This window comes from Phyllopteryx taeniolatus, chromosome 11 (assembly GCF_024500385.1).
Source record: "Phyllopteryx taeniolatus isolate TA_2022b chromosome 11, UOR_Ptae_1.2, whole genome shotgun sequence".
NCBI lineage: Eukaryota > Metazoa > Chordata > Actinopteri > Syngnathiformes > Syngnathidae > Phyllopteryx > Phyllopteryx taeniolatus.
In genome coordinates this window covers 7,362,263-7,388,805 of record NC_084512.1, presented here as the reverse complement: position 1 = coordinate 7,388,805, position 26,543 = coordinate 7,362,263, and the positions used below count along the sequence as shown (strand labels likewise).

General features: G+C 42.9%; 1 long non-coding RNA gene across 1 annotated transcript; it reads left to right on the top strand.

Moving 5' to 3' along the window:
• The first annotated feature begins 10,550 nt into the window (after positions 1 to 10,550).
• LOC133485573 (uncharacterized) lies at positions 10,551 to 26,277 on the top strand. Its single transcript, XR_009790722.1, has 3 exons — positions 10,551 to 10,641; positions 12,412 to 12,509; positions 26,165 to 26,277. It is a non-coding gene; the product is annotated as an uncharacterized LOC133485573 (long non-coding RNA).
• The last annotated feature ends 266 nt before the right edge of the window (positions 26,278 to 26,543 follow it).

Genomic DNA, 26,543 nt, shown 5'->3' with positions numbered 1-26,543 from the left:
AATGTATACTCAGTTCACACACATACTCAACATGCAGGCATGCGAGGAGAGATTAAGAGTGAAAGAAGTGCGCTTCGTATGCTGCACCACTTGAGCTGGAGTGGTGTGGACAATGCCTTGCTCAAGGGCACTTTGACAGTAGCCAGCAAGAAGACTAGCATCTCTCCAACAACTAGTTGCCATTTTTTACATTTTTGACCATACTGGGACTTGAACCTGTGCCCTCCAACTCCAAAGCACAACTCTTTACAGAGTGACCAACATGTAATTAACATGACACCAGAGAGATCGCTATCGGCTGAAAAACAACCAAATGTGAAGCTGAGAAAATGGAAAATCTGAAAAATTTCACAAAAATTGGCAATAAAAAATACAACCATTTGTAACGTCCTAGAGACGAAAGAATGGTGTACTAAATCAGCAATTCCCAACCACTGTGCCACAGCACATTTGTGTGCCATGAGAGATCATCAAGTGTGCCACAGGAAATTATCAAATTTCTCTACCCACTGGGTTTTCACTGACATTATTTACTACAAATAATGTGTCTTTGTTCATCTAGCGCTGGCACGGTGGTCGACTGTTTAGCACATCTCCCTCACAGTTCTGCGGACCAGGGTTCAAATCCGGCCTCGCCTGTGTGGACTTTGCAGATTCTCCCCGTGCCTGGGTGGGTTTTCTCCGGGCACTCCGGTTTCCTCCCACATCCCAAAAACATGCGTGGTAGGTTGATTGAAGACTCTAAATTGCCCGTAGGTGTGAATGTGAGTGCGAATGTTTGGTTGGTTCTATGTGCCCTGCGATTGGCTGGCAACCAGTTCAGGGTGTACCCCGCCTCCTGCCCGATGACAGCTGGGATAGGCTCCAGCACGCCCGCGACCCTAGTGAAGAGAAGCGGCTCAGAAAATGGATGGATGGATACAGAATAATTTTTTGACCTGCGCCACACCTAATAATCTCTCTTGGCACACTAATGTGCCGTGGAACAGTGGTTGGGAATCGTTGAGCCAGAGGATCAAAACATGACTCAAAGTACATAGTTAATTAAAAAGCCACAAAATCCTCTGTCACTTCATCACTATGAGTGAATGTGGTAAATATTGATGTATAAACATTCATTCTTGCATCTTACATTACGAATTAATCATGGAGTGGCTTGACAAAATGACAGTATGACTTTGTTCACTCATTTTTTCAGCCGCACGGCTCCCCTCTTTCCTTTCTTATTACAGATCTGTGTGACTGCCTCGGTTCCTTTGCAGATAGAGCTCCATGTCATGAAAAAAAGTAATGACACTTCACCTGCTGTTCTCAACATTCCCTGCTTCTGTAATCCTGGGAGCCATAGTCAATACAAACAGAGTGGCTCAAACCCAGTTTGAGCGAATAGGAGGTGCGGAGGGTGGAAACTGATGACTATTCTTGGTGCAGAGTAATCCTTTTGCAAACAGACATGTCGGCGGCACGGTTGATGACTGGTTAGAGCATCAGCCTCACAGTTCTGAGGACCGGGGTTCAATCCCCTGCCCCACCTGTGTGGAGTTCACATGTTCTCCCCGTGCCAGCGTGGGTTTTCTCCGGGCACTCCGGTTTCCTCCCACATCCCAAAAACATGCATGAATTGGAGACTCTAAATTGCCCGTAGGTGTGAATGTGAGTGCGAATGGTTGTTTGTTTGTATGTGCCCTGCGATTGGCTGGCAACCAGTTCAGGGTGTACCCCGCCTCCTGCCCGATGACAGCTGGGATAGGCTCCAGCACGCCCGCGACCCGCGTGGGGAGAAGCGGCTCAGAAAATGGATGGATGGACAATGTACATGTCCATGTGGTGCTCTTTCTCACTGTCTTTCTCTCTCTCTCTCTCTCTCTCTCTTTCTCTTTCTCACACTTCCTCTCTCTCTCACACAGACATCTTCGTCTTTACACATATACACGCATGCAAGCACAATCGTAACCTCGTTAATATAACTGTACACGATAGGGCCACCCAAATATTCAGCGTGTTTCTTTCATTTCTGACTGGATTGTTTTGTGGTTTTACAGAGCATCTCCTTTCCTCCAAGATCGTCTTCCCAAAATAGTGGAAAATATAAATGCTCCACTGCACACTAAAACACACAGGCCCACCCAAAGTTTAATGTTAGCAGATTTATAAAACATGCAAATACCCAGCGCTCCAACTGTGTCGCTTTTGTATACATGACGACCATTGATGTGGAGAATGGGTGGGGGGCTTCTCAAAGAGAGAATGGATTTCCGAATGACCAAACACACACAAGCAAGCATCATCATCCATTCTGGACTGCCTTAAAGCGGCACTAAACAGGCTAAAAAAATTGTCATGTTTCCACACACCACAGAGAAGAGTAATTTTAACAAGCCTGCCAAATTGAATGAATAATTAAAAAAAAAATCGCTAAGTATATAAAATCAGTTGTCAAAACTTGAATAATAAGGGCCACCTCTCAGCTTTCAAATGCTGTGGGTGTGTCGAATGGATGCGCCAAAAAGAATCAAACATACTGAGGAGGTGATAGCTTATATGATGTATGATCACATTAGGAAGCTCAACTTCAAAATTGGATGGTTATTTTGGACTATATTCATAAAAAAAAAAAACACAAGTCAACTTATCCTCATTGTTGGTGACATAATGTCAGAGCCGGCACCTGACGACAGCGGGACGGTAGGAGGAAGCCCAAGTAGTTACCCAGGAGGCCATGTTGTCTCAAATATACAATAAAATATACTGAGGAGATGTGTGTGTACCAACAAAGACATTTCGCACGTTCAATTACAACAAGCTGTGGTTCACTGCCAAACTTCACAGCAACTTCGCCAGGCTAAAGAGGACGGCTATCGAAGTGGGGAAATAGCCGTGTACAATCGTGCTAGAAACCAGCTAACAAAAGACATTAACATCGCAAAGAGAAATTATGCAGAAAAGTTGGAAAAACAGTTTACCGCTAACGACTCTACAGTAAGTCAGTCTGGCGTGGATTACAATCGCGAACCAACTACAGGCGACTATCCCCCCAAGCAGAGAACCATGAAGGAACAGCTGAGGACTTCTACTGCAGATTTGAATCAGAATCAGAATCATCTTTATTTGCCAAGTATGTCAAAAACACACAAGGTATTTATCTCCGGTAGTTGGAGATGCTCTAGTACGACAACAGACAGTCAATTGACAGAGAATACCTTTGAGACATAAAGACATTGAAAAAAAACAGTCACAGAGTAATAAAAGGTTGGTAGTAATCTGGTAATACCGGTACAATTGTTTTTTTTTTTTTTGTTTTGTGCAAAAAGATGCAGAGTCCTCTCGCAATTAGAGCTGTTTGAAATGACTAATAGAACAATGGTCTGGGGCAATGATCATTGTGCAACGGGCGCTGAGAGTTCAAGAAATGCATGCAGTTTAAAGTGACTTGTTGTGCGATAATCTGGGACAATGTTGATTCTGCAAATGTTCCAGATGCTACTCAGACACATGAGTGGCAAGTATTGGTCAACAACAGATATGCAAATAGTGCAGTGTGGCGAGACTACTGCTGTGAGTGCACGCTTAATGTATAATTGGCCCGACAAAGATGTGACAACAATCTCAAAACAAAAATTGGCAGCATGTTAAAATGGAAATGTAAGTTAACTGTTTAAGAAGTTAATGGCAAGAGGGAAGAAGCTGTTGGAATGTCTGCTAGTTTTATTTTGCATTGTTCGATAGCGCCTAACTGAGGTAAGGAGCTGGAAGAGGTGGTGACCAGGATGTGGAGGGTCTAAGAGGATTTTGCATTCTCTTGCCTTAGTTCTGACAGCGTGCAAGTCCTCAACGGTGAGTAGGGGGGTACCGACAATCTTTTCAGCAGTTTTGATTGTCCATTGCAGTTGGAGTTTGTCCTTTTTTTGTAGCAGAACCAAACAGGACTGTGATGGAATAACACAGGACTGATTCGATGACTGCTGTGTAGAACTGCCTCAATAGCTCCTGTGGAAGTACATCCTCTGCTGGGCCTTTTTGAGGATGGAGTTGATATTGGTCTTCCCCTTCAGGTCCAGAGAGACTGTAATTCCCAGGAACTTGAAGGTCTCGACTGTTGACACAGGGCAGTTGGACAACATGAGGGGCAGCTCTGGCGAAGGATGCCTCCTGAACTCCACCATCATCTCTACAGTCTTGAGCGTGTTCAGCTCCAGGTTGTGTCGGCCACACCACAGCTCCAGCCGCTCCACTTTCTGTCAATACGCAGAGTCCTCACCGTCTTTGATGAGGTCGATGACTGTGGTGTCGTCTGCAAACTTCAGGAGTTCGACTGCCGGGTGCATTGAGGCACAGTGGTTCGTGTAGAGAGAGAAGAGCAGTGGAGAGAGGACACAACCTTGGGGCGCCCCGCTGCTGGTGGTGCGTGTAGATGAGGTGGCCTCCCCCAGCCTCACCTGCTGTGTCCTACCTGTCAGAAAGCTGTAAATCCACTGGCAGATGGCAGGCGAGACGCTGAGCTGGAGAAGCTTAGAGGAGAGGAGTTCGGGGATGATGGTGTTGAACGCAGAGCTGAAGTCCCCGAACAGGATCCTATGCATCATCCACAGACCTGTTTGCTCCGTAGGCAAACTGCAGGGGGTCCAGCAGGGGACCTTTGACGTTCTTGAGGTGGTCCAGCACGAGGCGTTCAAAGGACTTCATGACCACAGATGTCAATGCGACAGGCCTGTAGTCATTCAGACCCGTGATTGCAGGTTTCTTTGGGACTGGGATGATGGTGGAGCGTTTCAAACAGGATGGTACTTCGCACAGTTCCAGAGATCTATTGAAGATCTGTGTGAAGATTGGAGCGAGCTGGTCCGCGCAGACTTTGAGATAGGATGGGGACACAAGGTCTGGGCCTGCCGCTTTGTTCGTTTGAAGATGCGTCTCACATCCTGTTCGCCTCAATGCACCATAGACCACAGTCGTCCCCCCAGTGAGTAACACGGGGAAAAAACTGAGCGGATTTGCGAAAGTTGGTGAAAGAAAGTCCGGGGTAGACTCCCTGATGTTTAGAAAGTCTTCCCTTGAGTAAGTGAGTCGTGTAATGTCTCTAAAGGCGAACGAAAAACAAAAACATAGACAATACTAGTGAGCACGTAACCGAGGCGTCCACACGGATACGTGCCATCTTGGTTGTACAAAAGGACACTTTCACACCCCACACCCACCCAGCCGCACCACCGACCACCATCACACCTCTGACTCCCCCTCCTGCATTGACCATCCACGAACAGGATGTGAAACGTATCTTCAAAAGATCAACAAAACGGCAGCCCCAGACCTTGTCTCCCCATGGTGCCTCAAAGTCTGTGCGGACCACCTCGCTCCAGTCTTCTGAAGCTGGTCCTGGTCCTTCAAATAGATCTCTTGAACTGTGTGAAGTACCATCCAGTTTCAAACATCATCCCAGTCCCCAAGAAACCTGCAATCTCGGGTCTGAATGATTACAGGCCTGTCCCCCTGACATCTGTGGCCATGAAGTCCTTTGAACGCCTCGTGCTGCACCACTTAAAGAGCCTCACAAGTCGCCTGCTGAACGCCTTGCAGTTAGCCTATTAAGCAAACAGGTCTGCAGATGACGCAGTCAACATTGGACTGCACTTCATCCTAGAACACCTTGATGGCACAGGTACCTACATGAGAATCCTGTTCGTGGACATCTGCTGTGCATTCAACACCATCATCCCCGAACTCCTCTCCCCCAAGCCTCTCCAGCTCAGCTTCTTGCCTGCCATCTGCCATTGGATTTACAGGTTCCTAACGGACAGGACACAGCAGGTGAGGACACCACCTCATCTACAAGGATGTGTTCTCTCTCCACTGCTCTTTTTTCTCTCCATGAACAATTGCACCTCAACACACCTGGCTGTAGTGTGCTCCTGAAGTTTGCGGATGACACCACAGTCATCGGCCTCATCAAAGACGGTGACGAGTCTGCGTATCAACAGGAAGTGGAGCGGCTGGAGCTGTGGTGCGCCTACACAACCTGGAGCTGAACACGCTCAAGACTGTAGAGATGATTGTGGACTTCAGGAGGACTTCATCCTTCGCCACAGCTGCCCCTCACGCTGTCCAGCTGCCTTGTGTCAACCGTCGAGACCTTCAAGTTCCTGGGAATTACAGTCTCTCAGGAACTGAAGTGCCAACTCCATTCTCCAAAAAGCCCAGCACAAAATGTACTTCCTGCGGATTCTGAGGAAGCACGGCCTGCCACAGGAGCTGTTGAGGCAGTTCTACACAGCAGTCATTGAATCTGTCCTGTGTTCATTTATCACAATCTGGTTTGGTGCTGCCACAAAAAAGGACAAACTCCGAATGAAATGGAAAATTAAAATTCTAAAAATATTGTCGGTACCCCCCTACTCACCGCCAGAGCATGCAAAATCCTCTTGGACCCTCCACATCCTGGTCACCACCTCTTCCAGATCCTTACCTCAGTTAGGCGCTATCGAACAATGCAAAATAAAACTAGCAGACATTCCAACAGCTTCTTCCCTCTTGCCATTAACTTCTTAAACAGTTACCTTACAATTCCATTTTAACATGCTGCCAATTTTTGTTTTGAGATTGTTGTCACATCTTTGTCGGGCCAATTATACATTGTTCATGCACACACTCTAGTAGTCTCACCACTCTGCATGATTTGCATATCTGTTGTTGACCACTCGTGCTTGTGAAGTATCTGCACCATTTGCACAATGGACACTGTTGCAGATTAACACAGTACTAGTGACTTTAAACTACCTCTCTTGAAGTCTCTACACCATTTGCAAAATAGTCACTTTACCAGATTAATCATTTTAAACAGCTCTAAATTGCTAGAGGGCTCTGAATCATTTGCACAATTGTCAAAAAAATTACAAAAATAAAATTATGTCTCAAAAGTATTTTCTGTAAAATGGCTGTCTTTTGTTGTACCAGACTGGCTCCAACTATCAGAAACAAATTCCTTGTGTGTGTTTGACGTACTAAAATCAATTTAGGAGGCTCAACTTAAAATTTGAATGCTTATTGTGGACTACAATCATAAAAATAAGCACACAAGTCAACTTACCCTCATTGTTGGTGACACAATGTCACAGGCAAACACGGCACCTGACGACAGCGTTACGACGGTAGGAGGAAGCCCAAGTAGTTAGACATTCGGCACTGCCCCAATCACTAGTATCAAGTTACCCAGGAGGCCATGTTGTCTCCGGTGAAAGTTTACAAAACCTAAGTTGTAAAATGCGCACTGCGGTTGGGTGGTAGTGTTGATGTTCAGCTCACCATCTACGTGTTTTCAAAAAGCCACTTCATCCCTTTTTAATTTAAAATGTTTTGGGAGTTTCAATAACATCACCGACCTGTTCTATAAATTGAGGCATCCAGCAAAGACGCATTTTCGGGATGTAGCCATCGTTAGCTTACTAGCTGCATGCTGGAGTGGTAAATGGGCCTTGTTATGGAAATTAAGCACAGCTAACTCAAAACTGAGCAGCGTGGCCAAACGAAACGACGTCACTTTGTCCTTATATAGTGGGGGAGGGAACTCACGCTAGAAAGTATACGCCCCAGCCCCGTGATGTCCTGGAGCTGGGCTTTAGCCCCATCCACAAAATCAGGAAAATTCAAACGGTGAAAAAGATGCTTATCTTAACAATTCAGCACTGTATTGTTATACAGTAAGTCTTTGCATATGTTTTTAGCACTTCAAACATATTTAATGAATTTAGGAACAAAACATGGATATCTGCTTACCTACTCTTTAAAGATGTCTTGACTTCACTTCCTTCTGTCTAGAAGGTAGAAATCGGGGGTTGGTTGTGGTGTCCAATTCAACTCCTTGACCAGCTCAACACAACAACAACTCAAATAGGTTGCAGATGTGAGTCCACTTGACTACCAAATTAGTTGGAATCTCAGCAGCTGTGAGGGAATGGGGGTATGATCAGGAATTTAGGCGGTAATTTGGATGTGCACGTGTATGTTAAAAAATGGATATGCGTCTATGACGTGAGCTCATGTCCATAATGTTGAGTATACATTTAGGAATAATGTGCAGTAAATAGATGTAAAATCACAGGTTACCACATTTGGTCCATGTTTACATTTATGCTGAACATTTATTACTAAAATTGAATAATCTTGAATTATTTGAGTCTGACAGTATATTTCATCAAGTAAGCATATGTGCAAGCCTTGCTGAGTTACATGTTTTTCTTTTACTGTAGAAAAATCTATTTTACCGTCGGGGATTTCACCTGTCAGTAGTCTGGTTAAACTTGGTTCACTTTACGATTAACTGTGTTCACACACTACACAAATCGTACACTTGAACTTGAAAGCACACAAACCTACTGATCAAACAGGTTTTGTGCACGCACAAACATGAACACACACAAGCTTGGAATAGAGGGAATGCTGTTTTCTGCATAAAACAACAATGCCAAAACTGTGTGCATGTTGCTGGTATGCCTGGGTTCACTTAGCATATAAGCCACATAACACCCCGCTACAAACACACAACCGCACACACACGCACACACACACACACGCACACACACACACACGCGCGGATGCACGCACACACACTTGCTGACCTTTCCAATAACAAATTGAATACACATATACAGTATATATATTCTGTATCTATATAGTATATAGTTCTATATAGTTGTTCTCTTCCCTCTGTCTCAGTCAATGACACCTTATATAAACTGTGTGTGTGTGTGTGTGTGTGTGTGCGCGTGTGTGCGTGTGTGTGCAAGTGTGTTGGTGTGGAGAGAAAAGCCACGGTGACATTAAACACGGTTGATGGGGAGAGGGCAGAATAAACAAGGTCCTGAGTAGAAAGGCTCCCATTGGAACACTTCATTCAGCGAGCATTGTACCAGGATCAACAGTGTTTATCAGTCCTGAGGCTACAGAGACAAAGACAGAGGGCTGGGGAGATAAGGGGGGAATGGGATTTAAGGAATGAGTATTTGACTATGTAGGGTGGAATAAGGCATGATTTCCAGACGTGGAGAAAAGTTCATTTTTAAAGGCTGTGATGCACTTGCAGGCAGGCAGGGAGTTTGACCATCACATAGACTACATCCATTTATTTTCTGTACTGCTTATCCTCACTAGGGTCGCGGGCGTGCTGTAGCCTATTCCAGCTATCTTAGGGCGAGAGGCGGGTTACACCCTGAACTGGTCACCAGCCAATCGCAGGGCACATATAAACAAACCAGCATTCACTTTCACACCTACGGGCAATTTTGAGTCTTCAATTAACCTACCACGCAAACAGATATTAGATGTATTCCCCACCTTTGATAAAATTAAAGCGTTACAAGTGTTGCAAGTAGCCCTGTTATCAAGTTTTCGCATGAAATATGGGTAAACTTATGAGTGCTTCTGCCTAGATGCCATGTTGGAAAGGTTCATACCCAAAATCCACTTCTTGCATGTGACGTCATCACACAGATGAGGCAAGGTGAATCGATAAGCTCTGTCTGTTTCTGTGCGTATGTGCCGCTGTGATTGATTGATGACCAGTGCAGCGTGTAATCTGGAACAGGATAAACTGTTTTGACAACAAATGGATGGTTAATAAATCTTCATTGTGGATTACAGTTTGACCCTGCAAATTAGGCTGTGTTCACACTACAAGTTAATTCCATTTTTTTTGGCCCAATGTGACATGCATCTGATTTTTTTCACGTCAATGTTAAGAGTACAATTCCAAGTTTTCATATCCGACCCAGGCCTCTTTTATATGTGGATATAAATCGGATATGTATCCAATGCGAGTGCAATATGGATGCTTACAGCGCGCTCATCCGACAAAAGGCGACAAACGTCACAACTGTTCCACAAAAGCAAACGGCAGACAAAGGAGCAGAAAACTTTACAACTGATAAACATGAGAAAATGTTGGCTCCTGTTGCACAAAATCCTTGAAATTTCCACAAATGCGTCTTGACGAGACCTGCGCGAGGGGCCGCCTTTACTTCTGTAAACATGTCGCCTGGCAGTTGTGTGCATACGTGTGAGGTCACGGATGCATTCCATCCAAAGTACAAAGTCGCATTTGTTTTTGTAATGTGAACGACTACATAAAAAGATCGGATTGAACAAACAATCCGAGTTGGGCATCATGCCCTGCAGTGTGAAACGTAGCCATAGTTGTATTTTTATTAATTCAGAAGGCAAAATGGATTCTTATTTTGAATACATGAGCATTTGATCAGCAGTTCGGAAGACCTTTGACTGAAGTTTGAGTTGATTTTACAACAGCATATGAGTAGATTCTAATTGTAGTTATTAACTGAGTTTTAAAATTTCATGATCTGTGTTTTGTTACATTGGTCCTGATCATTTCAATTTCCTGTTTTGTGATTTACTTTTGGTTTGCTTTCCTGTGTCTTTCTCATCTGCTCGTTATGTCTTTGTCTCCACCTGTTCTCGTCGGTCCTCTTGCATCAACCAATCAGCTCTTTCCAGTCACTCATGTCTTATCTAGGTGTGGTGCGTTGTTTCGTCACTATTTAGCTCTCTGTTTTGCATTCAGTTGGTCTCTGACTGTTACCGAATGTCAAATGGAGCATGTTCTGGGTCGGTTTATGTTGCCTGTCGCTTATGCCGGTGAGCCTGAACCTTGAGTTTCTTTGTTTCTTGGTTTTTGGACTTCATTATTATAGCCGAGTAGCTTTTTTTTTGCCTTTTGGCGTATACCATGAACTCATTGCCTTGCCGTTGGTCCAAATTTGTTTGCACACCACCATGATGAACAATGGCAATGAAATGGTTTTAGGATAATAACATTGCACGTATATCTGAGCATTTTTTTAGGGATTATTATATTTGATCTTGTAAGACTACTTAGACCTTTCTTTCACTGTTCCACGTAGCTCCACAAAGCATATACTGTGTCTTTACAGCAAATCTGGCTGGTTGGTTGTGGGTGTGCATTCATTCGGACATATGTCGAAGATAAAGTGTATGTTCTGTGGGTTTATGTGCACGTTTAACTCTGATTGTGTGTCGCGATCATAAAGTCTCTCAGCAGGACAGGAAATTGTGCTGAGTTCAGAGTGTATTACACATACTGCAGTTCAAAAGCAGGGCCCAGAAAAAAATCTGAGCAATCCGAACATTTATGAGATTGGAATCCATCTCACAGCATACATCACTCCTACTCTGAGAGCTCTAATGCTACCATGCAACAAGTACAATATGAGTTTGACTGAGAACTTTTCTCCATTTCTAGTCAAATTTGATCATTTTGAACTGACCTGTTTCTTTGCACAGTAAACGCAAGAGGACCAATTTTGTGTTTCTTTTGTGACATACCCATATACCATTTTTTTAAAAGTATAACGGATTTTTAAAATGTGAGACCCCACACATGATGAGTAAAAAAGCAGCGTGGGTGTTTTTACTGCTCTTATGGTGTGTGGTGTATGCGAGATGACCAACACAGCTCATCACACATATCTACTGTATCTCCACCACTATCCCGAGTCTTCTCCCCCTGACCAAATGTCTGTCATAGTACATAGACTGACCTTTGAGAGGCAGCTTGGTGCAACAGGGAAACCTAACTGATGGCTAATAGAAAGAAGGAGACAGCGTAGTAGAAGAAAAAAATAGAATTGGCAAGGCTAACTGTTACATTATCTGGTAACTTGATTGTAATTCCTAGTGTGCATTCCGCACTTTGGGGACACGTACAAACACTCAACACAACCAATTGCTCCTGGCAACAGCGCAAGCTTCAGGTTGCTTCCTAATTGGCTATAGTTCTGTTTCACCTCACAATCACGCAGTTCGTGACTTAGCTAAACTTGGTGTTGATCACACACATAAGGATTTGAGATTGAAAATATTGAACAGGTTTACCAGTTATGATTTTCAGCCCCGACCGATAGTCGGGCCTTGCCTGATTTTGACTGAAAGGGGGTGGGGAGGGGACTCAAATTTCATAATTACTGCGTGTTTAGTTGTTGGAAACTGAGACCATTTTGTTCAACAATTTTGTCTGCACAAGACACTTTTCAAAAACACAAATGGAAAACTACATTTTCACTAGATTTTTAATTGTAAATGTACCCATCGTCCATACTGGATTAGTTCATAACCACAGTGAATATGACCTGACACAGTAGCTTTAAAAGTCACAGTTAAGTTCATCTTGTACCAGCATGCAGAAGTTCTTCATAACACAGATAAAACAATCTGGTGGCAGTTTGTACAGATGATGTTAAAAGTTGGCATGACACAACTACACGTGAATTGACATGCTTGTCACTTATCTTGTACGAGCTCTTGCATCATGCTAAACCGTCCCTTGCTCTGGGTCACGTTCTCACCTTCCATCTGTCATTCTCCCCACTTTGTCCTGTTCTAACGCAGCCTGAGTCATCAAAGAGTACCACAGTATAATCCTGCCGACTGCAGACACACAAGCCTCCTTTGTTTCAATGCAGACATGAAGAAAAATCTCAAGTCAGGTTTGTAAATTAAGCTTTGAAAATATTTTTGAATGTGCTGCACTGAGGCAAATTCTCTGCACTTCAAATGAAAATCATCAGAAGGCTTACCTCCAGAGTAATCTGTAAGGGTTTGCCTTGGGGTTGCACATTAATGACTTGCGCATGTGTGTGTGTGTGTGTGTGTGTGTGTGTGTGTGTGTCTGTGAACATGCAAAGCTTATCCGCAAGTCAAACCTGAACTAGTGACACTTTATAAAGTCAGACATGCAGGCTGTGAAAATATTTGGTCCAGCCCCAGAGTAAATATAGGAAATGCACTGTTAATTTATTTCAAGTTAAGTACAGTCCCCTAATGTACTGTTTTTATCCTCCTCTGTGTGTGTGTGTGCGTGCGTGTGCGTGGGTGTGTGCGTGGGCGTGTGCGTGCGTGCGTGCTTGCTTGTGTGTGTGAGTGTGTAGAATGAGTCACTTCAAGTCATTGTTCGTATCCATCCCCTTATTTGAGTACGGCCTGCATGTGCAAACATGTTTGCACGTTCAGCCTTATGCTGTCACATTTAATTCTCAGAAAACAAATGTCAAACTACTTCTTTACCTTTTATGGTAATCTGACTGTGATATTTCTCAACATTTTTTGTTTATCACACATCCATCTGAGATGCATACGGATTTTACGTTTAGAAGTGGGGATTTTCTGCTTCCCATTCTCAGCAGCTATTTTTGGGATGTTTATGCTTTATGATTTCCTATTTGCTGATGTTATTATATAATGTAATTGCTTTAATTATGAATAATGTGATCTCAAGATAGAAAGAAATGCAAACATCTGACAAATATAAGGAGCCGTTAGGGAGACAGGTTACATGGAAATTAACAGTCATTACATGTGAGCCAAATAATTATTGATGAGTGTCTTCAGCCCAAAATATTTATATTTGTAAATCAATAGAATTGGATTCAGGGATGCCAATATAAATTGGTGATGCCCATTCAGTTGACTGAGAGAACAGAGAGCACAGCCGTTTTATCCAAGCTTCCCTCATCCATGACTGACTGACTGACTGAGAAGACAAAGCAAAACACCGTTCACTCTTCTGTCTCAACTTGTCGTTGAGTTTATCAGGCTGTGTGTACCAGGAAATTGCCCCTTTTTACAGAGCAAACCGCAAGTTTCTTTGTACGGCTGCTTCCTTACCTACACAATTAACCTCACACACCCACAACACACTCATACATCCAGAGTAGATATACAAGCATACAAACATGCTTTACACACATGCACAGATACCCACATGCATTCTGTCAAACACAGCATGTACTGTATGCACAGGTATGCCGGAAGGCTATATAGTGTATAGATGTGGGGCGATTGTGATTGAGTGTGTGAATGTGTGTATTTTTTGGGTCCTGTCTGTAATGTTGTCCAGGATGCCAAAGCTGTGGGAGGTCTGATGAGGAACCACAAGGTCTTACGTCAGCTGGCACATCATTTGTGTATTTTACAGTAGAGATTTGTTTACACTATTATGTGTCTTGGCCTGTAAGTTCTTGCTTTCCTGGTTTTGTGTGACTGCATGACTCCCTTCCAGTGATTTGTTTACCTGTTAAATAGAATTTCAGAGCCTTGTTCCGTAATCTATAATGCTATTTGGGAGAAAGACTATGATCTTAATCGCCTATATGATTTTCTATGATACTGGTTAATGGTAAATTGTACTTGCAGGTTAGTTAGTGGTGGAACCTGGCTTGCACGAGGAAAGATAATGGACTTTTATCAAGCCACAGATCATCAGAAACTCTTATGGGATGTCATAAGTTATCGCCTCTGCAGGGTTATTTTGAGGTCATTCTACCACAGCCCTCCCAACTTTATTCATGAAAATATGATGCGAGATTGAAATTCCAAACTTTTAAATTAAAGTGTAATGGTCAAAGGAAAACATTTTATTTAGGAAAAGCAAAGCCTTTAAATGAATGCTGACAAATAAGATGTCACATGCATAGGATACGATGCTTACAGATGGCTGTGATATTTTTTTCCCCCCTTACAAATATTATTAGGGCAAAAGTGTGGACCCATTTCATTTTTTATACAACTGCTATAAGACTGATTTTCTTGTAATTTTTTTTTACTACAGATGGACAATTAATCCAATACAAAATTCCCGATAGAATTCCCAGAATATAAAGTGTGGAAAAAGGTGAAGTCAAAGGGGGATAAGACAACAAATATTTTGCGTTAACTCCAAGGTCACCCAAAATTGTACACCAACTATTAGCCAAAAATATATAATAAATATAATAAATAATACTTAATAATAAATAATAAAACAGTTTACCGCTAATGACTCTAAATCAGTCTGACATGCATTACAATTGCTAGTCAATTACAAGCAACCAAACCCCCAAGCCGAGAACAATAAAAGACCAGCCAACGACGTGAACACCTTCTACTGCAGATTTGAAAAGGACACTTTCACACCCACACCTACCCAGCCGCACCACCAACCACCATCACATCTCTGACTTCTGCGTTGACCATCCACGAACAGGATCTTCAAACAACAAAAGATCAACAAAGCGGCAGGCCCAGAGCTTGTGTCCCCATCCTGCCGCAAAGTCGGCGCAGACCAGCTCGCTCCAGTCTTACACAGATCTTCAATAGATCTCTGGAACTGTGTGAAGTACCATCATGTTTCAAACGATCCACCATCATCCCAGTCGCCAAGAAACCTGAGGACTGAGGACTACGACTAGAACTAGGACAAGAGCATACAAAATGCTTGGACCCTCCACATCCTGGTCACCACCTCTACCAGCTCCTTCCCTCAGGTAGGCGCTATTGAACAATGCAAACTAAAACAAACAGACATTCCAACAGCTTTTCCCCTCTTGCCATTAACTTCTTAAACAGTTAATTCCATTGCAACATGCTGCCAATCTTGTCTTGAGGTTGTTGTCACATCTCTGTCAGGCCAATTATACATTACTCGTGCACTCACTGTAGTAGTCTCGCCACGCTGCACTATTTGCATATCTGTTGTTGACCAATACTGGCCACTCATGTGCCTGAGTAGCATCTGCAACATTTGCACAATCAACATTGTCCCAGATTATCGCACTACTAGTCACTTTAAACTGCATACATTTCTTGAAGTCTCTGCGCCCTTTGCACAGTTGTCATTGCACCGGACTATTGTTCTATTAGTCATTTCAAACTGCTCTAATTGGATTCTGCATCTTTTTGCACAATTGTCAAAAAATAATTTAATAAAATTGTTCCGGCATTACCACATTACTGGTAACCTTTTATTGCTCAGTGACTTTTGTTGTTTTTTATGTCTTTATGTCTCAAAGGTATTCTCTGTCAATTGACTGTCTGTTGTCATACTAGAGCGGCTCCAACTACCGGAGACAAATTCCTTGTATTTTTGACATACTTGGCAAATAAAGATGATTCGGATTCTGATGAAAGAACTCCATGAAATGTGTTTTGGTTACTGTGAATTTCTACGGTGTTCTGCAATGGTTTTTTTACGCAGTTTTAAATATTTGTAATATTTTTGCTGCATGTATCCATCCAGCCGTCCGTCCATCCATCCATCCATCTTCTTTCGCTTATCTGGGTTTGTGTTGCAGGGGCAGCAGGCTATACAGAGAAGCCCAGATTTCCCTCTTCCCAGCCACTTCTTCCAGCTATTCCAATGGGAACCAGATGTGTTCCCAGGCCAGCTGGTAGACTTAGGATCTCTTTTAGTAGCTAGCGCATCTGCAGTGGGTCGCAAATGCTGGCGGATCCTGATTTTCGTGCAAGCCCAAGCCTCGCTACATGTGTTTTCAAATTTGGCAGACCATTTTGCGCCAAGCTGGGCATTCCGGCGCAACAAGGTAGTGTCCTTGGAGATCTGCCCGGCGGAGTGACAATTGGGTGGCAGCAAGTCGATCTAAATTTATACCTGCTCGGACCACTTCTAAATCCTAGCACAGGGTAGACCACTGGTCTAACATGATTTTGGTGAATTTGATCGGGGCACAGGCAGACAGATTCTGAGCTTTGTGGACATATTTAAGCCACTCACCAGCTCATTCTATATGCCCGTTCACATTGTCTGCTGATACACCGGCCAGAGTATTGAAAATGCTCCATTCATGCACGGATCGCTGCGATTATGCATTGACCTCTTCTGCACAGACATGCCATCTTCGAAACTGTCAGTTGCACCACATTTAAAGGGAAGAGTTGTTTTTTTTGGTTTGATTGTCGGCTGTAAATACTCCCACAGTGGTGCAGTCCACCCAGCTTCAGATTCGCTAGGCTGCACGTATCTAGGAAATTACCAACACCAATCTAACCCACCTCTGGTGCCTCATTTCGCTGCCCGCCATGTTGGATTTACGCCGTTCATAAAAATAAGCCCCACAGTCTCTCCAGCATGTCCTTTTTGTGGTTTTTGCTCTGAGCCTCCTTTCGGTGACATGTGCTTAGACCACCTCACCAGAGAAGCCTCTAGCAAGCATCCTAACCAGATGGCTGAACCACCACATCTGGCTCCTCTTGATGCAGAGGTGCAGCGACACTACTCTGATCCCCGCCCGGATGATCGAGCGCTTCACCCTAGCCCTAAGGGTGAGAGCCCAGTCACGCGGGGGAGGAAACGCTTTTCAGCCACTTGTGCCCATTATTTTGTTCTTCTTGTCACTTCCTACAGCTTGTGACCATAAGTGAGAGTGACAGCGTGGATTGACCGGTAATTCAAGACCACAGGAGACCGATGCACGGTCTGCATCACTCCAGATGCTGCACTGACCAGCCATTCAATCTTCCACTCCACTCTTCCCTCACTCGTGAACAAGACCCCAAGTAAATTGTACTTTGACATTTGGGTCATGATCTGGAGAGGGCACTCCACCCTTTCCTGGCAAAGGACTGAGGTCTCAGCCATGGAAGTGATAATTCTAATCTTAACCACTTCATATTCATCTGTGAACTGCTCCAGCAGGAGCTAAGGATTCCAGCTTGATGAAGCCAACAGAATCACATCATTTTCAAAAGGCAGAAACGCAATACTGAGGTCACCAAAATGAAACCCCTCAATGCACAGGCTTCGTCTAGAAATTCTGTCCGAGAAGGTTATCAACATAATCAGTAACAATGTGCAGCCTTGACAGAGTCAAAGCCTCACCGGAAACAAATCTGATTTACTGCCATCAATGCTGACCAAACACTGACCCTGGTTATACAGGGACCGAAAGGCCGTATAAGGGGTAGCCAGTACACCATACTTCCAGAGCACCATCCACAACCACCCCCTTATAGCCCCTCCCATAGGACTACTCGAGGGACATGGTTCAAACACCTTCTCAAAGTTAACAAAGCACATGTGGACTGTTTGGGTGAACTCCCATGCACACTCCAGGACCCTGCTGAAGGTGTAGAGCTGGTCCACTGTTCCAAGGCCAGGAGGAAAACCACACTGCTCATTGCAAGTTTTTCATCCCTACGGTAATTCTTTTGTGCAAGTGGCCATAATGTGGCTTCTTGGCATATATATATATAAATATATATATAAAAAACATGAATGGTGTTCTCAGGATATTTGAGTCTGAGAATAATACTGGAGTTATAGGTTAATTGGACAACTCCATTCTGCTTTGGATAATTTTTTAATCCATCTCACATTAATTAATCAGCACACAGGTTTGTGATCAAATTGTTGACCCTAAAAGACTGAGTTGTATTTTATTTGATGATCGAGTCACTCTTCCCCACTCTATGAGGTTCAGTAAGAAATGTCTGTTAATCTGAGTGACACATTTCTCTTTTTGCAGATACACTCTAGACCTGTTAGAGGTACAGATGTTTCACCTAGTTCAAGTGTTTAGTAATGCGGTACACTCAGTCCAAGCTAAACAGCCATGCAGGTTTTGATTTCAGACCTGCTGCAGCCTTTAATGGCTAAATCAACATGAAGTCAACAGCGGAGTGTTACAGCTGCTGAATGTTCGGGCAGTAGAAAGGTGGGTCTTTTATACACTGAACCTCTTGTGTGTGCTAAAGGATGTGGTGATGGAATTTAAAACGCAGTGTTAAAGCATTGTTTGGTTTGGATTTTAAGCAATGTTAAAGACATTTTGCTTTGTAAAAATCAAAGGTAACTAGAATGTCCCTTGGCACATTCTAGTATTCAAGTGATGACTAGGGAGATTATGGAGTTTCCTTTTTTAAAGGGTTCTTGCTTGAGAAAGTCCATGATTTATATATATAGAATTCTATGAGGTTAAGTTACACCTCTCCTGAATTCAAGACTCAACTTGAAGTGCCAATATGCAACGTTTTGCCTTGCAGCACAAAGCATGTTGTTCGCTCTCCTCTCTGTCCGTCGGTCAAGTTCCCATCCTTGCATCTATCAGCCATTTTGCTGAAATCTCTTCCTGTGAAATATCACCTGTGGCCTAAGGTTGACAGAGCTGGGCTGGAAGAGGCCAAGGATATAGTATACACCTTTATGTTTTCAAATGTCTTTATTTGCTGGTTCAAATTACCACAGTTCAGATGTTTTCTTTTTTTGGTTACGCAATTCAGATATGTAATGGCAAATAAAACAAAAACACTGGGAATTGGATACCCGTAGGTCCAAATAATATATGGATGAAAACCAGATGGGAATTTGGATGTAAGCACAATTAAGATTCCCCATTGGCCATGACGTGGCATATGACATGAGTCACATAAAACTTGATGGAGGAAGTTAGGCCCAGTAGGTCAAGGTCATCCAAACGTTGTGCATATTTGGACTAGGGCTGGAAACTGAATCCTTCACGGTAACTGTATATATTGCGATAGACACTTCAATGTAAAAATTATAATGAAAGTACAGTGGACCCCGATATAATGGATATTGGGACTTAACATTGTGTCCAAAATAGTTTCCATTTGTCACTTAAACTACATTTGATTAAGTCTGTTCATTCCAGAATTGGCCGCTGTTGTTTGGTAGCACTGTGGCACAATGCAGGCAGAGAATGGGACTGATCTACAGTATTTCCTGGTCACAGATATACAATATGACTTGATCCAATTCCAAAAGACGTGCCTCCCGTGGCTACCTGGCTGCCATGTTGAATGTGGGGCATTGACGTGGCAGCCATGACATGTTAGGGACGCAAAGTTACAGTGGGTACGGAAAGTATTCAGATCCCCTTAAATTTTTCACTCTTTGTTACAACCCCAATTCCAATGAACTTGGGACGTTGTATTAAACATAAATCAAAACAGAATACAATGATTTACAAATCATGTTCAACCTATATTTAATTGAATAAACTAAAAAGACAAGATATTTAATGTTCAAACATGAAAAACTTGATTGTTTTTAGCAAATAATCATTAACTTAGAATTTTATTGCTGCAACACGTTCCAAAAAAGCTGGGACAGGTGGCAAAAAAGACTGAGAAAGTTGAGGAATGCTCATCAATACCTGTTTGGAACATCCCACAGGTGAACAGGATAAGTGGGAACAGGTGGGTGCCATGATTGGGTATAAAAGGAGCTTCCCTGAATTGCTCAGTCATTCACAAGCAAAGATGGGGCGAGGTTCACCACTTTGTGAACAAGCGCGTGAGAAAATAGTCGAACACATTAAGGACAATGTTCCTCAACGTACAATTGCAAGGAATTTAGGGAATTCATCATCTACGGTCCATAATATCATCAAAAACTTCAGAGAATCTTCATGCATCACTGCATGTAAGCGGCAAGGCCGAAAACCAACATTGAATGCCCGTGACCTTCAATCCCTCAGGCGGCACTGCATCAAAAACCGACATCAGTGTGTAAAGGATATCACCACATGGGCTCAGGACCACTTCAGAAAACCAATGTCAGTAAATACAGTTTGGCGCTACATCCGTAAGTGCAACTTGAAACTCTACTATGCAAAGCAAAAGCCATTTATCAACAACACCCAGGAATGCTGCCGGCTTCTCTGGGCCCGAGCTCATCTAAGATGGACTGATGCAAAGTGGAAATTTGTTTTATGGTTCGTCAAGTCCACATTTCAAATTGTTTTTGAAAATTGTGGACATCTTGTCCTCCGGGCCAAAGAGGAAAAGAATCATCCGGACTGTTAGGGACGCAAAGTTTTGGAGAAACATATGCTGCCATCCAAGCAACGTCTTTTTCATGGACGCCCCTGCTTATTTCAGCAAGACAATGCCAAACCACTTTCTGCACGTGTTACAACAGCGTGGCTTCGTAGTAAAAGAGTGCGGGTACTAGCCCTGTCTCCCATTGAAAATGTGTGGCGCATTATGAAGCATAAAATACGACAACGGACACCCCGGACTGTTGAACAGCTGAAGCTGTACATCAAGCAAGAATGGGAAAGAATTCCACCTACAAAACTTCAACAATTAGCCATTTTCCATTTACCATTTTCAGGTCTCTCCAGAGATGCTCAATTGAGTTTAAGTCAGGGCTCTGGCTGCACCATTCAAGAACAGTCACAGAGTTATTCTGCAGCCACTCCATTATTTTATCTGTGTGCTGCCCTCATCTAAGAAATGACTGCAAAATTGCTTGTCTTTGTCATTGTCTTGTTGGAAGGTGAAACTTTGGCCCAGTCTGAGGTCCTGAGCACTACGGAGAAAGTTTTCTTCCAGTATATCCCTGTACTCGGCCGCATTCGTCTTTCCTTCAATTGTCTCCCTGTCCCTGCAACTAAAAAACACCCTACAGCATGATGCTGCCACCACCATGCTTCACTGATGGGACTGTATTGGACAGGTGATGAGCAGTGCCTGGTTTTCTCCACACATACCGCTTAGAATTAAGGTAAAAAAAATCTATCTTGGGCTCATCAGACCAAAGAATCTTATTTCTCACCGTCTTGGAGTTCTTCAGGCGTTTCTTGGCAAACTCCATGCGGGCTTTCATGTGTCTTGCACTGAGGAGAAGCTTCCGTCGGGCCACTCTGCCATAAAGCCCCGACTGGGGGAGGACTGCAGTGATGGATGATTTTCTGGAACTTTGTCCCATCTCCCGACTGCATCTCTGGAGCTCAGCTGCAGTGATCTTTGGGTTCTTCTTTACCTCTCTCATCAAGGCTCTTCTCCCCCGATTGCTCACTCAGTTTGGCCGGACAGCCAGCTCTAGGAAGGGTTCTGGTCCTCCCAAACGTCTTCCATTTAAGGATTATGGAGGCCACTGTGCTCTTAGGAACCTTAAGTGCAGCAGAATGTTTTATGTAACCTTGGCCAGATCTGTGCCTTGCCACAATTTCCTTTGACCTCATGATTCTCGTTTGCTCTGACATGCACTGTGAGCTGTAAGGTCTTATATAGACAGGTGTGTGGCTTTCATAATCAAGTCCAATCAGTATACTGTGATCAAACACAGCTGGACTCCAATGAAGGTGTAGAACCATCTCAAGGATGAGCAGAAGAAATGGACAGCACCCGAGTTCAATATATGAGTGTCACAGCAAAGGGTCTGAATACTTATGGCTGTGTGATATTTCAGTTTTTCTTTTTTAATAAATCTGAAAACATTTTAAAAATTCTGTTATTTTCTGTCAATATCGGGTTCTGTGTGTACATTAATGAGGGGAAAAATGAACTTAAATGATTTTAGCAAATGGCTGCACTATAACAAAGTGTGAGGAAGACAGAGAGAGAGAGATAGAGACAGCATCAGAGAGAGAGAGAGAGACAGAGAGAGAGAGAGAGAGAGAGAGAGAGAGAGAGAGAGAGTGTCATGGAGGCAGTGTTAACTGTGAGGAATACAAAACAAGTCTCTGGAGTCTGGAACATTTTTGGTGCAGTCTTTTTTCATTTTCTTTGGTCAAGTCGTTCGCCTTTTGCAACAGATTTGGAACTAGGAAGCATACTAATTCCTCGCGGTTCATGAAAGCGACTCAACTATGATGAGTACTGTGTATGTCAACAATACCACCATGACCAAACACACCGGCTTGCTAAATTTGGATAAATGTTCTGTTTCATGATGTGAATTCATGCATAACGTTCACTCTTCAACCTCCTTCATCTTTATGTAAATAGCCAGCCAATAGTTCTGGGTTCTTCATCACTGCTGGTAGAAACAATTAGTTAGCTCCGGAAAGTCTCATGCTACTACTAGCTTGTGAATTAGAGTGCCCCCCCCCCCGCATACTTGTGGTTTCTCAGCCCCGGGATTCATCTATCCACTAATTTATTTTTTCTTTCTTTTATTTCCCTCCCAATTTCTTTCTTTTTTCTGTTCTCTTTTTTTCTTTCTTTTTTGGGGGGAAACTAATCCCAAGAAGGGTTATTGTCGTTTTATCCCTGCCTAGTCAAGATTTTTTTGGGGTAAAAATATTGTTTAAAAAAAAGTTAAATAACCAAATTATTTAGGGGGGCTTAAGAACTGTTTAGGGGGGCTGAAGCATCCCCTGAAATAGGCCTAATGACGCCACTGCATTAATCACGCCTCATCCTCCTTTAGTTTTAATAATACTTGTCATAAATGTTGCTTGCTACTCGCAATGGAAGCAAGGATTACAGTAGGAAGTACACCAACGTGAACTCGATGTTGCATTTGTCAACATGCAAGCCACTCCTGGATTCCTGAATTGTGAAAAACTTTTGAGGTCGACCTGCTAATCTGTTTTTAATTTAGTTAACCATTTCTCTCTCATAAATTACCTGTAAGAGTAAAGGGGAAAAGGTCTAGCTCACCAGCAGGGTATTTTTTGGGCTTTCCCACGAGCTTTTGAGTGGGTGGTCTTTAAATCTGTTCCTATTTGTGATCATACTGCAATCAGATATTGGTATCAGGTGGCCAAGACCACCTTCATATTTGCTCTGAGTCATTTGATTTACTCTAAATGTATAGTCACAGCATTCACTTAGAGACCACTTTGGAAAGGACCACTCTAGACACGTTTTAACAACAGTACAACTGCCTTTTAGCACTGTTTCTAGAAGTATGGAACAAGCCAAGGACTTTGTCGAGATCTGCTCTACCTCATGATCCACAGTCTTAATAAAAATCTGCCCCTTTTAAGAGGTAGTTATTACCAATGTGCACTGTCTTTCACTGATTTCAGTTGATTTAACTGACATTCAAAACGTAGTGTATCTCAAGACACTGGATCAGAGTATTATGCACTGGATGCTGTTTTTGGTCAGCTCGTACCATAGCTTGAAAAGCAGATCTACTTACCTCACTACCCCAATTATTAGCTCATTAAAAATTACATATCACCCCCACAGTCACCTTTTATTGGAAGGTAATCTTTGACATTTGTCAAATGAAGAGCTAACTTCTGACCCTCCTCTGCTATAGACACACTGGTGATGTCAGTCAGATTTCCTCCAATCACAGCAGACTTTTTAACTTTCTTAATTGCCTGTGGTGGTGAGTCACTCAATAATACTTGTGCATTCACATTGAGCTCATATTCCGTTTATAGCCTTCTGCTGTAAGGCGCATAGTCCTCTGTCATCATAGCTTTTCCACACACCATCAGTAATAACTTAAAGAGGCTGTTTCTGAAATGTGCCACTCTAGGCAGCACTGAAAATGCACCTTTTATAGGCCAATCTGTGCTGTATAGTACCTCCTGTTTAATAGATACTTTTTATGGTAATGCAACGCCCACAGCAAGGTCTATTACTTCATAACTTTAACAAAGAGTCTGTTTGTAGGACTAAGAGGACAATGAGGAAAATGAAAACTATTACATTGTATAGCAGGAGTCACCAACCTTTTTGAAACTGAGAGCTACTTCTGGGGAATTGATTAATGCGAAGGGCTACCAGTTTGATATATACTTCTGAAATAACAAATTTGCTCAAATTTGCTCAAATTTAAATGATCAATAATGATATCCATGCAACCTCCGGGCCAAAGAGGAAAAGAACCATCCGGACTGTTATAGACGCAAAGTTCAAAAGCCAGCATGTGTGATGGTATGGGGCTGTGTTAGTGTCAATGGCATGGGTAACTTACACATCTGTGAAGGCACCATTAATGCTGAAAGGTACATACAGGTTTTGGAGAAACATATGCTGCCATCCAAGCAATGTCTTTTTCATGGGCACCCCTGCTTATTTCAGCTAGACAAAGCCAAACCACATTCTGCACGTGTTACAACAGCGTGGCTTCGTAGTAAGAGTGCGAGTACTAGACTGCCCTGCCTGCAGTCCAGATCTGTCTCCCATTGAAAATGTGTGGCGCATTATGAAGCGTAAAATGCAACAACGGAGACCCCGGACTGTTGAACAGCTGAAGCTGTACATCAAGCAAGAATGGGAAAGAATTCCACCTACAAAGCTTTAACAAATAGTGTCCTCAGTTCCTAAACGTTTATTGAATGTTGTTAAAAGAAAAGGTGATGTAACACAATGGTAAACATGACCCTGTCCCAGCTTTTTTGGAACGTGTTGCAGCCATAAAATTCTAAGTTAATGATTATTGGCTAAAAACAATAAAGTTTATCAATTTGAACATTAAATATCTTGTCTTTGTAGTGTATTAAATTAAACATATGTTGAACATGATTTGCAAATCATTGTATTCTGTTTTTATTTATGTTTAACACAATGTCCCAACTTCATTGGAATTGGGGTTGTAAATCTTCTCTCACAAAATCTATCAACAATGATTGAACCTGGTGTCCGGCACGGTAGACGGCTGGTTATGGCGTCTGCCTCACAGTTCTGGGGACCGGGGTTCGAATCCCGGCCTCGCCTGTGTGGAGTTTGTTTCCCCGTGCCTGCGTGGGTTTTCTCCAGGTACTCCAGTTCCTCCCTCATCCCCAAAACATGCATGTTCATTGAAGACTCTAAATTGCCGGTAGGTGTGAATGTGAGTGTGAATGGTTGTTTGTTTAAATGTGCCCTGCGATTGACTGACAACCAGTTCAGGATGTATCCCGCCTCTCGCCTGAAGGTTAGGCTCCCGTGACCCTAGTGAGGATAAGCGGTACAGAAAATGGATGGGATGGATGGATTTAACCTGGCAGGAAACAAATCAACATCAATATGCAACACTAACTCAAGTCAAGTCAAAACGAACAAGAGCACAACAACAGGTGCATCAACAACAGTAATAGACCCATTTCTATAAATCTTTGCAACTGTTTACATTTTCTAATGATCACGTCTACAACATTCCTAGAAAGTCACATTGACCCATCACTGGTGATCTGGTGAACTGACATTTTTATGTACAGGATTTCAATGAATGACCTGTATATGATGGTTGATGATCAAAGCTCGGGTGTTACGGATACTGATAGTGTAGTACATGCACAGAGATGCAGTAGGATAGTAAGAATATTTTCTATTCCTCCCTCAAATGAAGCAGAACAGAATGTTCTTGGCTGATGGCCCGACGGTGAATGAAGCACATATCTCTTTCTCTCTTTCACTCTCTATTTACCTCTCACTCCTCAAGAGGAACGGTTGATGGGGGAATGGAGAACAAACAGTACACAGCAGCCAGATTGCTCAGCTCTTGTAATGTCATTCACAACACTGCTTTTGTGTCAGGGTGGAACCCTGCAAATGTAGACATTTAAAATTTTGTTTGTTATATATGTTGTATGTTGGTGATCACGTTTGTTTTACTGCTTGTGTGTGTTATGCAGATGGGAGGACACACTGACACATATACCTGTTTCTACAGGCGCAGTGTATGTATGCAGTGATTTACTGAAGCTTCTGCCAAGTCTTATATAACTCACTCAAGCTGTTGGAGGGGACTGGGCCATGATGTTGTCAAGCACTGAAGGATGAAAACACACACTTAACTCTCAGCTGTGAGTGGACTGTCTTGACATTATTATGTGTGTGAGCGTGCGTGCATGCGTACTTGTGTGTGTGTGTGTGTGTGTATTTGCGAAAGAGAGAGAGAGAGAGACAGAGAAAGAGAGAGAGAGAGAGAGAGAGATAAACGCATGAATAATAAACTTTGGGTGAACTGTCCGTGTTTTCTTCCTTTTAATATGTACAGTAGTGATATCTTCACAAGTCCTCTGACATGAACTCGCAGGGGCAGCATGAGG